Genomic DNA, 14903 nt, shown 5'->3' with positions numbered 1-14903 from the left:
AAACCCTTTGATCAATTCTTCTATATTCTTCAATAATTCAGCAGAAAGAGAGAGATAGTACAATATCACAAATATGTGATTTTATATCAGCGACAATATAACACCAACCAACAAAGTCAACACTGGTCAAACAACTCCAATTTGACTTAAAGTCAACCTTGAAGAACTCGGTCTTCAACAGTAAAGATAGGCAGCTTAAAACAACACTCGGTCAACAGTGAAACAACAATCAACAATCAAACAACAGTCAACGAACAATACAGCCTGCGGTCAACCCTAACCAGTCAACGCTGGTCAACGTGGAACCCAATACAGAAATGTGCAATTCAAATTTGGTCAACACTGGGTCAACGCACTCCCCAGCAACCGGGTCAATGGTCAGCAGCCTTTCACCTTGGTCAACGCAGCCCTGAAAGTCAACGCAACCCTAAAAACAAAAATCCGTCCTCCTAGCATGTGTGAGAGATCAGCTGCTCCTACGCTTGCCCAATCAGATTAGGAGAGAGAAGATGAAGAGATGAGTGATGGTGAAATGAGGCACAATGTCTCCTTTCTTTATATGCAACGTTGAGGTTTAGATGGGGGTGTACCACACTTTATCTTACTGGCCGACCTTGACTGATTGTCAAGAAATACAAATAAATTCATATCTCCATCAATACTTGTCAGAATCGGATGATCGTTAGGTCAATCCTACACCTCTTGACGAGAGGAATCCATGAAAAATATCCGCTGCCATAAATAAGATGACCCACATGGAGTTTGGCCCTAGTTTCCAATTTTAACACTCCCTCTCAACTAGGGAGAACTCCATCTGCTAATCCATTTGTCTGTTGGTACTATCTTTGCCATCATATGCACTGCCCTGCACTAAAGTCAGTCCCAGATAAAAGAGAGTGCCCAATAGTGCTCTCATTGACCTGAATTCAGTCCCAATGAAGAGTGTGTCATACCACTCTTATTGATCCCATATCAGTTCCAAAAGAGAGTGAGTTATATCACTCTCACTGACCCAAAGTCAGTTCCAATTGATCCTAGATCAATGTCATCCTAGCATAGGGAGTACAGTAGATACATGATGCATCCATCGGTACTACTATGTTCCCTATCCTCATTTCCCTACTCATTAGCCAGATGAGAGGTACTTCCCATGAGTCCTAGACTGCATGGGTAGGATGTTTCGGCGGGAGAAGGATGGACCGCTCATCTTGCCTACATGTCGACACGAGGTATCACAAGGGAAGGCTGAACCATTCACCTTGTACACAGTGCACCACTAGGGGAGGGTGAGTCACCCTATGGTCGCTTGTCGCTCCAAGAAGTACCCCAAGCCCCCCGAAGCTCCCAGAGCTCAATGTATGCATCATACAAGACCCTCATAAGAGGGTCTCTCAACGACTCCTAGTCGTTCTCAGAAAGTCAATAATTTGACCTTTCCTAGGGGTTTCGTCAGAATGAAGGCGACTTGCTCATCTGTCTTGATATGATGGAGCCTTATTGCTCCTTGCTGTTACCATATCCCGGATAAAGTGGTACCTGATATCGATGTGCTTGGAGCAATCATGAAATACAGGATTCTCGGATAAACGAATCCCACTCTGGTTGTCACAAAGGATCACATTAGTATCCAATGTATTTCCAAACAACTCATTGAAGAGCTTCCTCAACCAAACAACCTCACATGAGGCCATACTTGCAGCAATATACTCTACCTCAGCGGTGCTCAAAGCCACCGACTTCTGCTTCCTACTCATCCAGGAGATCGAGGCAGAACCCAAAGAGAAACATCACCCGAAAGTGCTCTTTCGGTCCGCCATATTGTTTGCCGAATCAACATTGGAATATCCATGTAGCCTCACATCTCCAACAATGTATCTCAACCCATGAGTGATTGTGCCTCAAAGATATCTCAGAAGATTCTTGGCACCAATCCAGTGTGAGTGATGAGGCTTAACCATATACTAGCTCAACGTGTTGACTACAAAACATATATCCCGACAGGAGTTCACCAAGAACATTAATGCTCCTATGAGTTGACAATACTTAGTAGCATTTCCCAAAGCAGGTCCAACAACACTACCACATAACTTCTTGAAGTTGAGCTCCATCAGGGTAGTCACGGGCTTGCAGTCTACCATTCCGAATCTCTCCAATATCTTCACCACATATTTTCCTTGAGATAGGAAAATCTCTCCTGGCTTCTGCCAGACCTCCAACCCTAGGAAATAGTGCATAGTCCTAGGTCCTTCATCTCAAATTTGGGAGCCAACTCCCTCTTACATTTATGAATGAGAGAGTCTGCACCTATCAGAAAGAGGTCATCAACATACAACACCCGTATGAGAGGTTTATCATCCTCAACCTTAAAGTAAAGGTTTGGATTGGCTTCACTCCTAGTGAATCCTAGCTTCATCAGGTAGCTATCAATCCTCTCATACCAAGCTTGGGGTGCTTGCTTCAGCCCATAGAGGGCTTTCTTCAACCTGCATATGTGAGATTCCCGATTACGAATCTCAAACCCCTCGGGTTGTTCCACGTAGACTTCCTCTTTAATATAACCATGCAAGAACACGGTCTTGACATCCATCTGATGTAGGTTCCATCCTTGCGAAGTAGAAATGGCTATGATCGAGCGGATGGTGGTGTATTGGGCAACAGGTGCAAATATCTCGTCATAATCTACACCTTCCTTTTGAGAGAAGCCATGCCAAGCTCGGGGTGCTTGCTTCAGCCCATAGAGGGCTTTCTTCAACCTGCATATGTGAGATTCCCGATTACGAATCTCAAACCCCTCGGGTTGTTCCACGTAGACGTCCTCTTTAATATAACCATGCAAGAACACGGTCTTGACATCCATCTGATGTAGGTTCCATCCTTGTGAAGTAGCAAGGGCTATGATCGAGCGGATGGTGGTGTATCGGGCAATAGGTGCAAATATCTCGTCATAATCTACACCTTCCTTTTGAGAGAAGCCATGGGCGACAAAAGCTGCCTTACACTTTTCAGCACTCCCATCGGCTCCATGCTTTATTTTGTAAGGCCACTTTGAGGTGACAACAGTTTTGTCCTAGGGTTTGGGGACCACATCCCAGACATTGTTCTTCATGATGGACTCGTATTCCTCATTGATAGCATCCTTCCATAATTGATGCTTCACGGCTTCTTTGAACGATGACGGCTCATTTTGAATGATGGTGCTCATAATGGTCAAGTATCCCTGATACTTGGTCGGCTTCTTACTTTCACGGAAAGTCCCCCTGGGTGCAATGTGTCCTTCAGCATCATCAAGTGCCCCCCTAAGCCATTAGGGCCTCTAACTAGAAGAGGAAGGTTCTTGCGGAGGGGGATCAATGGGATCCATAGGTTATTCCACATCGGGCATTGTCTCATCTTCCTTCTCATCCGACGTCCTGGTGTCAGCTTCTTTATACTTCCTCAGAATAGGAAGATTTTCAACCTTGCTAAGAGCCATATCTTTGTCAACGGTGACATCATGACTTATCTCGACTTCCCTTTGACTAGCCACATAGATTCTATAGCCCTTAGAAGTTTCGCTATAGCCCACGAAGATTCCCTTCTTTCCAGATGCACCCAATTTATTTCTTTTCTCTTTCGGCACATGAAAATATATGGGACTTCCAAAATATTTTAAAATGAGAGACATCAGGTTTCTAACCAGTGAACATTTCTTCGGGAGTTTTGGAATCCAATGCTTGATGAGGGCATCGGTTTTGAACATATACGACGATATTCGTAGCTTCGACCCATAGAAACTTTGGAAGTCTTTGATCATGAAGCATGGAACGAACAATTTCCAAAATCGTAGGGTTCTTCCTCTCCGCCACACCATTCTGCTCAGGAGTGTATGGTGTTGTGGTCTCCCTCTTACTGCCAACTTCTTTGCAAAATTCATGGAACTCATTGGATTCATACTCGATCCCATTATCAGTCCTTAAGATCTTGATCCTCTTCTTGGTTTGATTCTCGATCAAGGGTTTGAAGTGACGGAACCAGGAGAACACTTCATCCTTCTTTTTCAAGAAGTATATCTAAGTCTTGCGAGAATAATCATCTGTAAAAGTGAGATAATAGAAATATCCTCCCAAAGAGTTCACAGGCATCATACCAGATATGTGAGAGTGAACCAACTACAAAATGTCGGAGGTCTTGCTATGGCTTGAGGGGAATGGTCCCCTTTTGAGTTTTCCTTCGACACACCCCAGACATGCACCTTCTTGCTCTACTTTAAACTTGGGCATCCCGGTCACCATTTGTCTCACATCAGGTAGAGCCTTATAATGAAGGTGGGCAAACCTCCACTGGCATAGTTCAGACTGAAGAGTTGTGTTGAAAGACATGGCTCCCAACATAGTTCCTCCAACTTGATATAAAGAGTCAACCCAAAACCCAAGAGTGAAAGCATCTTTAAAATTCTTTTTCCACACACGTACCTTGCCATCGATGAAGGCCAACTTGTAGCCTTTGTCTTCCATTGCCGAAATGGACACCAGGTTCTTCTTGAGATCAGGTTCATATAGGACTTCTTGCAAATGAATTGTGTTACCCTGATTTAATTGAAGAGTAACATTCCCTACACCCTTTATGGGATAGGTGGAATTGTCTCCAAGAATAATCTCCAAGTTTGTCTCCTTCTCTATCAGATTAGAGAGAGCTTCCTTGTAAATGGTGAAGTTCCTAGAGGCACCACTATCATTAAGCCAATTGCCCAACGAGTTCGGAGGAGAGGTAGTGGAGAGGGATGATATTCAATAATATTCATCTTGCTTATTGTTAACAAGATTTGATTCATACCTGGAGTTCCTTGCTTTCTTGGAGGGTTGACCACTTACTTGATTTCTGACATTCCTCTTTCCTTTGCTATTGAACTTGCCATTCCTTTGATTGTGGTTGGAGATGCCCCAGGAGTCCTTCCTATTTGGACACTCCCTCACATAGTGGCCAAATTTATTGCAAGCGAAGCATCTTCCCTTTCTTCCACCCTTCGATCCGACCTTTCCTTTGAATTTAGACGTAGAATTATTTCTCCTTTTAGCATGAGAGGAGAAAGCAGTGGGGTTGCCTTTGAATGAAGGTATTTCTTGCTCTACCATCCTTGTCTCTTTTTGAATGAATCTTGCCATCAATTCCTCAAATCCCGGAATTCGATCATTGTTGAGAAGAGTGGTTCTAAATACATACCATTCGGATGGGAGCCCTCCAAGAGTAGTGATAGTCAGTTCCCGGTCAACAATGACTTCTCCAAATGATAGGGGATCATTCTTGATCTCAGTGATCCTTAAGAAGTAGGCTTGAATATCCTTGTCTTTGCCTTTCTTAATATCCTTCAACTTATTCTTGAGGAACAAAACTTGATTTGCATCACCAACTTTAAACAAGCTTATCAGTCTATCGTAGATCTCCTTGGAGGTGTTCAACTCAGAAACATAGGCCACCAGGCGCTTGTCAATAGAGTCTCGGATGATCTTCTTCGCTTTGACTTCACCTTTTGTGTACTTGTTTCTTGGAGTAGCCGATGCATTTGACGGAGGCTCTGTAATTCTTCCTCTCACATAGTCCAACACTTCCTGCTCTTCCAATGTCAGAGCAAGAGGCATCTTCCATCTGTGATAGTCGGACTTCTCACAGAACTTGTCTTCGGTGGGGAAGTGTGATGAGGAACCCATGAAGCCTTTTGACTTTTTCCAACAGTCTTCGGTGATTTCTCTTACTCTTGCTTGGGCTTTGTCTTCACCTTAGCCTTGATACCATGTTAATTTATGGTATGTTCTATTCTTAGAGCAATTTACTTCAATTTCTTCTTTTTAGCCTAATGTCAATTCTCAGTATAGCAATCACATTAACATATAAGTAAAATGCTGATAGAACATAAATAAAATCGACAGAAGACAAGCTAAGACAAGAGACACAAGATGTGGTGGCTAGCTAGGGACAAACCCTAATGCGGGGAAACCCTTTAATCAATTCTTCTATATTCTTCAATAATTTAGCACAGAGAGAGAGAGATAGTACAATATCACAAATATGTGATTTTATATCAACATCAATATAACACCAACCAACAAAGTCAAAGCTAGTCAAACAGCTCCAATTTGACCTCAAGTCAACCTTGAAGAACTCAATCTTCAATAACAAAGATAGGCAGCTCAAAACAACCCTCGGTCAATGGTCAAACAACAGTCAATGAATAGTATAGCCTGTGGTCAGCTCCAACGAGTCAACGTGGCACCCAAAACAAAAATGTGCAGTTCATATTTGGTCAACGCTGGGTCAACACTCTCCCTAACAACTGGGTCAATGGTCAACAACCTTGCACCTTGGTGAACGCAGCCTTGAAAGTCAACACAGCCCTAAAAACAGAAATCCGTCCTCCTTCTAGCACGTGTGAGAGATCAACTGCTCCTACGCTTGTCCAATCAGATTAGGAGAGAGAAGATGAAGAAATGAGTGATGGTGAAATGAGGCACAATGTCTCCTTCCTTTATATGCAACATTGAGGTTTAGCTAGGGGTGTACCACACACTTTATCTTGCTGGTTGAGCTTGACAGATTGTCATGAAATACAAATAAATTCATATGTCCATGTATACATGTCGGAATCGGATGATCGTTAGATCAATCCTACACCTCTCGATGAGAGGAATCCAAGAAAAATATCAACTGCCATAAATAAGATGACCCACATGGAGTTTGGCCCTAGTTGCCAATTTTAACAGAAATTATTTATGGCAGTTGATATTTTTCTTGGATTCCTCTCGACGAGAGAAATCAAAGAAAAATATCCGCTGCCATAAATAAGATGACCCGCATGGAGTTTGGCCCTAGTTGCCAATTTTAATAGAAACAGGTAAATTTTGAATCAACATCATTCCTAAACCCTTCGTCAAGGAAATCTGATATGGTTCTATGCCTTAAAGGGATGTTTGTTCCTGTGCTTCCATATCCACTGCCATGGGAGGACGCTGAAGTAGTTATTTGTGCATGTGATTGTGAGCTATGTTCAAAGAAACCCTTTGATCTTTTAGATTTGGATTGGGCTTCCTCTTCCCTTATGTATTTGGATCTATTGGTTGCTGACACACTTACACAAGCTTTGATTCCTATTGGTTTATCTCCATCCCATGACCTTTTCCCACATAGGTGCCTTCTCGTACGTGTGTATGAACCCGTGTAAGTTTTGTTGCAATGGGTGCACGTAAATTTAGTGGTCCCACCCCCTTTCCCTGCTTCAGGCCTAGAAACATATTTCCATAATGGGGTTTGGTCTTGTTTAGTTTTTGGGGCCTCATCATGTCCACTCTCTTCCTCCTCAACAAGGTACTCCTCTCCAGGGTTTTCATCAAATCCACTATAACCCACTTCGTCATCAAGATCAACCCTCCTACTCTCGAACACCATAATAACCAAAAAAGGAACCAACAATAAGAAAATGCCAAGCCATATAGCCATGATGTTTGAAGTTTTGAGTCTCCAAAAAAATGGAGGAATGGGAATGGGAAATAGAGAAATTTTATTTATTTATTTTGCAATGAACGTAAAAAAACAAAAATGCTAGATTAGAGTGTAGATCCTACCTCATTGGCCTTCAATTCCAAGCTCCAATCTCCCTTGCAAGCTCCTCCAAGCTCCAATCTCCCTTGCAAGCTCCTCCAAGCTCCTCTCTCTTGCTCTCTCCAAGTTCCTCTCTCTTGCTCTCTCCAAGCTCCAAACTCTCTCTTGCTCTCTCCAACCTAGAAAAATGGGTGAATCATGGGAGAGGAGAGGGCCTTTTTAACCTTTTCCCCCTCTCCTTCCCTCCTGTTCGTCTCCCTCTCTGTCCGTCGGCTGTGTCCTCCCTCTCTCGGCCGCGCGACCTTTTTTGGTGCCGATGGGAGCGCTTTTTTAAGAGGGGTAGCCGCCTCTTAAAACATCGCTCCGAGAGCGATCGCTCCCCTAATCACTCCCTCAAAAACAACGAGCGGATTTTTTTAAAGGGAGCGTGGTCCCATCGTAGCTCCCTAGTATGTTTTAAAAAACGGCTGAATCAAATCCGAAACGGCTGAGTTGATCTGAGTTGTTGGGACTGTTTGTGACCCGACAGAAAAAACGGAACGGGAGGCTGAGTCATGACTGACTCAGCCGAGTTATTGCATGACTCGGCCGAGTCAGTCATGACTCGATCAACTTGGCCGGTTCCGCAATAACTCGGCCGAGTCAATGAATGCGGCCTGTAACCCCCAAAAAAATGCGATTTTTCATATTTTAATTTTTTTTTTTTAAGTGTTAGCTGAGTGTTGGGGACTCCAAGGTGTTTTCTAAATTAGTTAAATGCTATTTGGGGTCCATTCCCCTCTCCTAGTATTGATATGCTGTTCAAATTTCATGGTAATGTTAAATTCTTAAAGTAAAAGTGACATTCTCCTTAATCTTCAATTTCATCCTTCTACTTAAATTTTTAACATTATCATGAAATGACTTGGGATGTTGGAGAGTGGTTCCAACCTCATTGGATTTCATATGGATAAAGTAGAATTTTAGATTTCATTCAAAATCCAGCAGACTTATCAGTTTTTCAGGATTTCAGGATTGGAGGATCTTAATGTTTCCATTGAATTTTGTCATGTATTAGGGTATGGAACTCGTATTTAATCAAGAGCACCAATCCCCCTATGTACCTTGATGTTAGTGACATTGGTTGTCGAAATCCTCTGGGATTCGCTCCCAAACCAGGAGCTTTTGAAAATGTCTCTCTCGCTCCCGTTTTCGCTCCCGCTCCCAACTTTCGCTCCCGCTCCCCAATAACACTGAGCCAGATGATGTTGGCAACTCTAGTATTAGCCAGTAGTACTGGTCACAGACTTTTGTTGTAGAGGCCATTTATAACCTCCTTGGTTATGTGTTTTTGTTTTGATCTCTATATCATCATCATGTATGTATTGGACAGTGCACTGGGTGCCATTTTGATATAATGGATATATTCATGAGCCTACTTTGATCATATGTTGTCTTCTATCTATATTCTAATGCTGTGTGTTTGGAAACATGAATGAAAATCTTTAAAATTATGTGGTTTTATAAAAAATAAATATTTAATGTATTTTTTACAACAACCGAGTCATTGAAATCGAGTCGGCCGAGTCGATACCAAGTTGAAGTCGACCCTCGGCCGAGTCGGAGTCAACCCTCGGTCGAGTCGGAGTTGGAGTTTTGAAGTATTGCTCCCTACTAGCTCTCGAGCAGAGTGCGAATTGGGAGTGGATTCGTGGGCGGGGGGGAGGGCACAACCCCGCAACCCTGGTTTTAGGACATCTCGACCAAACTCTATCTCATGGAGGTGATTATCGGACCCACAGTTCTCTATGGCTCAAAGATCTAGGGATCGAGCTTGTTGCAAACAGGCTGGATTAGACTAGAGAGAGCATAAACCTTGCTTCTCAAGTGCATCATTCGATGTAAGCAAATGGTTCCATAGCTCATCATTCAAGTAGAGTTTGGCATCCACCCTTGCTACCTTGAGTTCAATTTTTGCTTGTTTTATTTCCTTTATAGATTTCAATCTCTCAGAGGTTTTGCCACTAGGCGAGAGAGGTATTCTTATCTTGCACTTTGCTCCTCAGAAGCTCTTGCTGCAGATCCTTCCCTAGGCTGGGTGTGAGGTTGGTTCTTAGAGGTGTCTTGATTTATCATATGATTACTATCTCCCTAAAGTGCCTTCCCCTCATTCAGGGTCTGCTTGATGTGCCCGCCATCTCTTGCTGACTAGACTATCAAAGAGGATATTTGCATATTGTACATTTAGTTCACTTGGATCTCACCGTTGATGAGCTTGGGTTTGAAGATGTCTTTCTAGCTACAACACTTTTTGGTGATGTGGGATGGCGTGATTGTCTGCCCTCTTTCTACATGCAGACATTGGATGCCCTTGCTTAGAATCCCTTTGGGACAACTCCGTGTTGTCTCTCATCGACTCTAGATTGAGACAAATTACCATATAGCACGATCTGCCGGCGAACCTTCTTCATGCGCAGGAGACCTAGACACACTTCATTTTTGGCGTCCCCTATACTATGAGATTAGAGGATGCTATCACTTCCTCTATAGGGACCCGAAAGGCTCCCACTCTACTTTCTTCCGGTATGAGGACCAAATATGCTTAGCCCTCTCCATCAGAGAGATTTTTAGTGACAGATCTTAGCTCATGCACGCCATGCCCCGCCCTAGGATGACCAGATTGATTACCTCATATTTCCTTGTTGAATTGTCAGATTGGAGCAACAAACGACAACAAAGTTCAATAGATCGATATTATTGAGACTAGCTCGAAGCAAGGTTACTTGGGAGCGGAAGTGGGGAGCGACATTTTCAAAAGCTCTCGGTTTGGGATTTTTATATATTTTGATGCATATATATCAACAAAAGCATGTAGAATGATGAATTAGATATAAAAAGCATAAAAACATGGATTGAACCATATAACATCAATCATCTAAAAGTTATAATCCTCATCAATGATGTCCACAAGTTAGTAACATACAACATATCAAGTCTCATGATTCATCAATATTAAAGTATCGACTTTCAAAAATCGACATATAACATTTATCATCATTGATCACTAAAATTGTAACTTGCACTTGTCACCATTACCAAGTAACCAAACGATAACAAAGAATATCTAACATGAAATGAAATGTTTCAACTATCACCTTTCACGAAGCATCATATTCATAATTCATTACCAATGAGTTATAATTTCCAACTTCAAACTTCAAACTTAAATTGTCATATATTGATTACAAAAATTATCATAATAAATATGAAAGAGTCAACAATTATAAAAGCTACAAGAAACTAGAAAAGACAAGTAAACCTATTATCTATTGCTAATGCTTGGGCCTCTTGTTGCCACGATAAGTGCCTAATTTCTAAGACAGCATGTAGAATGATGAATTAGTTATAAAAAGCATAAAAACATAGATTAAACCATATAACATTGATCATCTAGTAGTTACAATCTTCATCAACCACAGGTCCACAAGTTACAAGTTTTTGATTTATATAGCATGTCGAGTCAAGATTTTGTTTAATGTGATGGGTACATTTTTAGTAGGGTCATGATAAAGGAGTTCGACAACCAATGTTACTAGCATCAAGTTACATAGAGGGATTGGTGCTCTTGACGAGTTCCATACCCTATTACATGACAAAATCCAATGGAAACATTGCAATCCCCCCAATCCAGAAATCCTGAAAAAAATTGATAAGTCTGCTGAATTTTGAGTGAGATCTCAAATTCTACTTTCTCCATATGAATTCCAATGAGGTCAAAACCACTCTCAAACATTCTGAGTCATTTCATGGTAATGTTAGAAATTTAATTGAAAGGATGAAAGTGAAAGACGAATGTCACTTTTACTTTAAGAATTTAACATTACCATGAATTGCATATCAATACTAGGGCCATAGGCTTGATCATTAGGTTACCCCACTCAAAAGTTCTTGTTTCTTTGGGAAAAAATTGTGTTTGGAACGTGTTTGCATAAAAAAAATTGCGAAAAAGCTAGGAAGTGATTTTTTAGGGAGCATGCTCTTAGGGTCGCTCCCGATGCGCTCCCAAAGGGAGTGCATTGGGAGCGGGTTTGAGGGGGGTGGGAGGTGCTCCCCCACAGTTGGTCTGTATAATGGGATACATGTTCTTAGAGCATGATCAACTTCAGATGGATCCAGAGTAGAGCATCCCTCACCAGAGATCCATTCAGAGTTTCCTTTTACTAATTTCGGATACTAGGAGTATCCCTTGCTCATACCGCAAAGAAGAAGATACCTCAAAAGGTATTCTAAAAAATTCACCCAATAATGCGTTGGTACTACTGGGCTCATGACCACAAGGTGAGCTCATAGTCGGACAGGTAGAGCTATATCAGGCTTAAGTGTTTTAAAAGTCCCAGATGTACCATCTATGTTAGAAGCTCGAAGCTTACAGAGGCTATCATCGGGAAGAGTTACATCAGGAAAGGGGAAACTAGAAAAAAAAAACATGTATTTTGTGTTTCCAAATTTGAGGGATCACGTTTTCAACTTTTTTTTGTTTGGGAAACTAGTCCAAATTTCCCCTTTTTGTGCATTGTAGTTCTGTATGGTTCTGTGGTTTGGGGACCCATTATGCCGCCAGTTAAGTTGGCATGTTGAGAATGTGTTTCCGGATCCATTGCATGAGAATTTGGAGTTGCCGTTGTTTCAAACCTGCCCATGAGGTTTGTCATTAGGATAAAAGTGTGAATGCGAAAAAACCTGATTATGCCAAGTATTGATAAATAGGAAATGATGAGGATCAGGAGGAAAAAACTGACAGAACCCTAATTAATATAATTATTTTGACAGTAAATTAATATTGATGTTAATTAATAACTAAGTTATGTTGACAGTAAATTAATATTGATGAAAATTAATAACTATTTATTGATGCAAATCAATAACTAATTTATGTATATTACATATTAATATGTATAGCTCAAATATTTTAACTATTCATATATATTTATATGTATTATGAATAGTTAAAATATTATATATGAATATTTAAAATATTTGAGATATACATATTAATATCTAATATACATAAATTAGTTATTAATTAACATCAATATTAATTTACTGTCAAAATAATTATATTAATTAGGGTTCTGTCAGTTTGTTCCTGCTGGTTCTCATCATTTCCTATTTATTAATACTTGGCAAAATTAGAATTTTTTGCATTCACACTTTTTTATCCTGATGATGAACCTCATGGGCAGGTTCAAAACATTGGTAACTCAAAATTCTCATGCAATGGATTGGAAAACACATTGTCAATAAAACTCAAATCTCAGAAGCCTCAAATCTGAAATAAGTTGGCATGGTTAGAGAGAGTCCAATCCATTATCATCCAGCATATGACCTGTAGCAAACGGACATTTCCTAGGCAATCATCCAATCTGAGTCTGATGCCTAGCCTTGTGCCATGAACATTTATTCAGGTTTTTCTCCTTCCAACTTTCTGATCTGTACTTCGGCAATTCAGCTAGATGGTGGTATAGATTACTGTTATTTGCCCTTCCTCTAAGATCTCCTTTAGGGAACTCCCACATTGAATACGGTGTTGGTTCCTAGAGGATTCTTTTCTCCTTCAGTGCATTGACATTTATATCGAGCATTTTCTCTCCTACAGACACTTTTTGGATGCCTTTGGTCACCTTATCCCTTTAGAAGGAAAGATTAATAAGGTTATAAAGGAGGACATATTAGTTGATTCAGGTTAGTTGGGTCATCCACCAACCTCTTGGCCCTAAGATGGCCTTCTACTCTTCACAGCCAATAGGCAACCTCATTAACCTTTCTTACCACATTCAATGTCATTTGTCACATATCCTTAAGATAACCCTAGAGTTCACGTACTCGTGGGTATCTGCTGTTGTTGTTCAGTGTCTTTCAATTTTTTTAGGCTTTTGGTTCGGCTTTCTATTTCTAGAACCTATGATTTCACTGCAAGCCACAAAAATTTCAGTAGTGCATGCATGCATATGCTGCACAGAATGAGTTAACGACAAGACTTTTAGAAGGACATTAGCCCCTGAATGCTGATGCTGTTTCTGGAATCTACTATTCCATAGTAAACCTGAAAAGTTTCATGAGTGCAACCTTGCACATGTTGCAGAGAACGAAGCAACAACATGAAGAAGACATTGGAAATACAACCTAAAGTTAATCTGATTAAGATACCCTTTTGGCATATCTCTAAGTCTTGGTGAAAGAGAAAGACGGGACAATGTAAAATTATCAAGCAAATGATAGATTTTGTGAGGAAAAGCTGAGATTCAGCATTTGTATTGGAAAGGCTAGAATACTGAGATATTAGGCCAATTATTGCTAATATATGCTAGCATATTAGAAATTGAAGTGTTATCGAAATTCACAAAGTATAATTCAATATCTCAGGGTCTTAGTGAAAGAGAAATATGCGACATGTAAAATTATCTAGCAAATGATAGGTTTTGAAAGTAAAACTGATATTCAATCCCCACACATTTGTACTGGAAAGGCTGGAATACTGAGATATTAGGCCAAATATTGCCTATATACGCTAGCATATTAGAAATTGAAGTGTTATCCAAATTCACAAAGTAGAATTCAATAATTTTTTTAAACACAAAATAATCCTTGTCACACCATCTGTGCTTGGAAGTTGCAATCTCCCTCAATAATAGAAAATTGTTTGATATCTGATGTGAAACTTTTGATTGACATTGATGTAATATCAAAAGAAAGACGTGAATAAACCTTGTCGAGTTTCAAACTATATTGGTTTAAACTTTAAAGCTGTAACTGTTTTTTTTCCTTCTTAGTTGTGCATCTCAACTGAAAAAACCCCAGGGATTCTGCAAACAATCATGAAGTTATAATTACTATTTTTTCTTCTAGAATTTGGCACGTTACAAGTATTAGGAAAATAATATAAAATCTGTACAAAGTTGGCAAGGTAGTCAATCTTTATCAGCCCTTAAATTTGCCATAATTTTTATCTGGAAAAACAGTATGTTTGTAGAAATAGTTTGTTACTTGAGGGATATAATTTTCAGCAGCAAAAGTGCACAACTGTTATGGTAACACAAATAATTTCAACATTATTTTGGCAGCAACCAAGACATCATTCGTTGATTTTGAGGTTTTAGAAGCCATCAGTCATTACACACTTGGATAGTTATGAACTGATTTCAGAAATTCAGATATTAAACATAATTGTACCTTAAATGAGGATCTGCATAAACAGTAGTGGGTGTATGAACTATAGCCATTTCAAGTGATCATTAAATACATTTCCAAGTGTAACAAGTAGTCATAGCAAAGATGTGATGAAGTTGTACTTGGTG

At 40.3% G+C, this 14903-nt stretch overlaps 1 protein-coding gene across 1 annotated transcript in view; it reads left to right on the top strand.

Annotated features, from left to right (window-relative positions):
* Positions 1 to 14903, top strand: part of LOC149238595 (uncharacterized) — a 224754-nt gene that overhangs the window by 175199 nt on the left and 34652 nt on the right. The window lies entirely within an intron of this gene.

The sequence above is a fragment of the Pinus tabuliformis genome, chromosome 8, assembly GCF_031772625.1.
Source record: "Pinus tabuliformis cultivar Carrire ecotype Pingquan chromosome 8, CPIR1, whole genome shotgun sequence".
Classification (NCBI taxonomy): domain Eukaryota; kingdom Viridiplantae; phylum Streptophyta; class Pinopsida; order Pinales; family Pinaceae; genus Pinus; species Pinus tabuliformis.
This window is presented reverse-complemented; position numbering and strand designations above follow the sequence as displayed.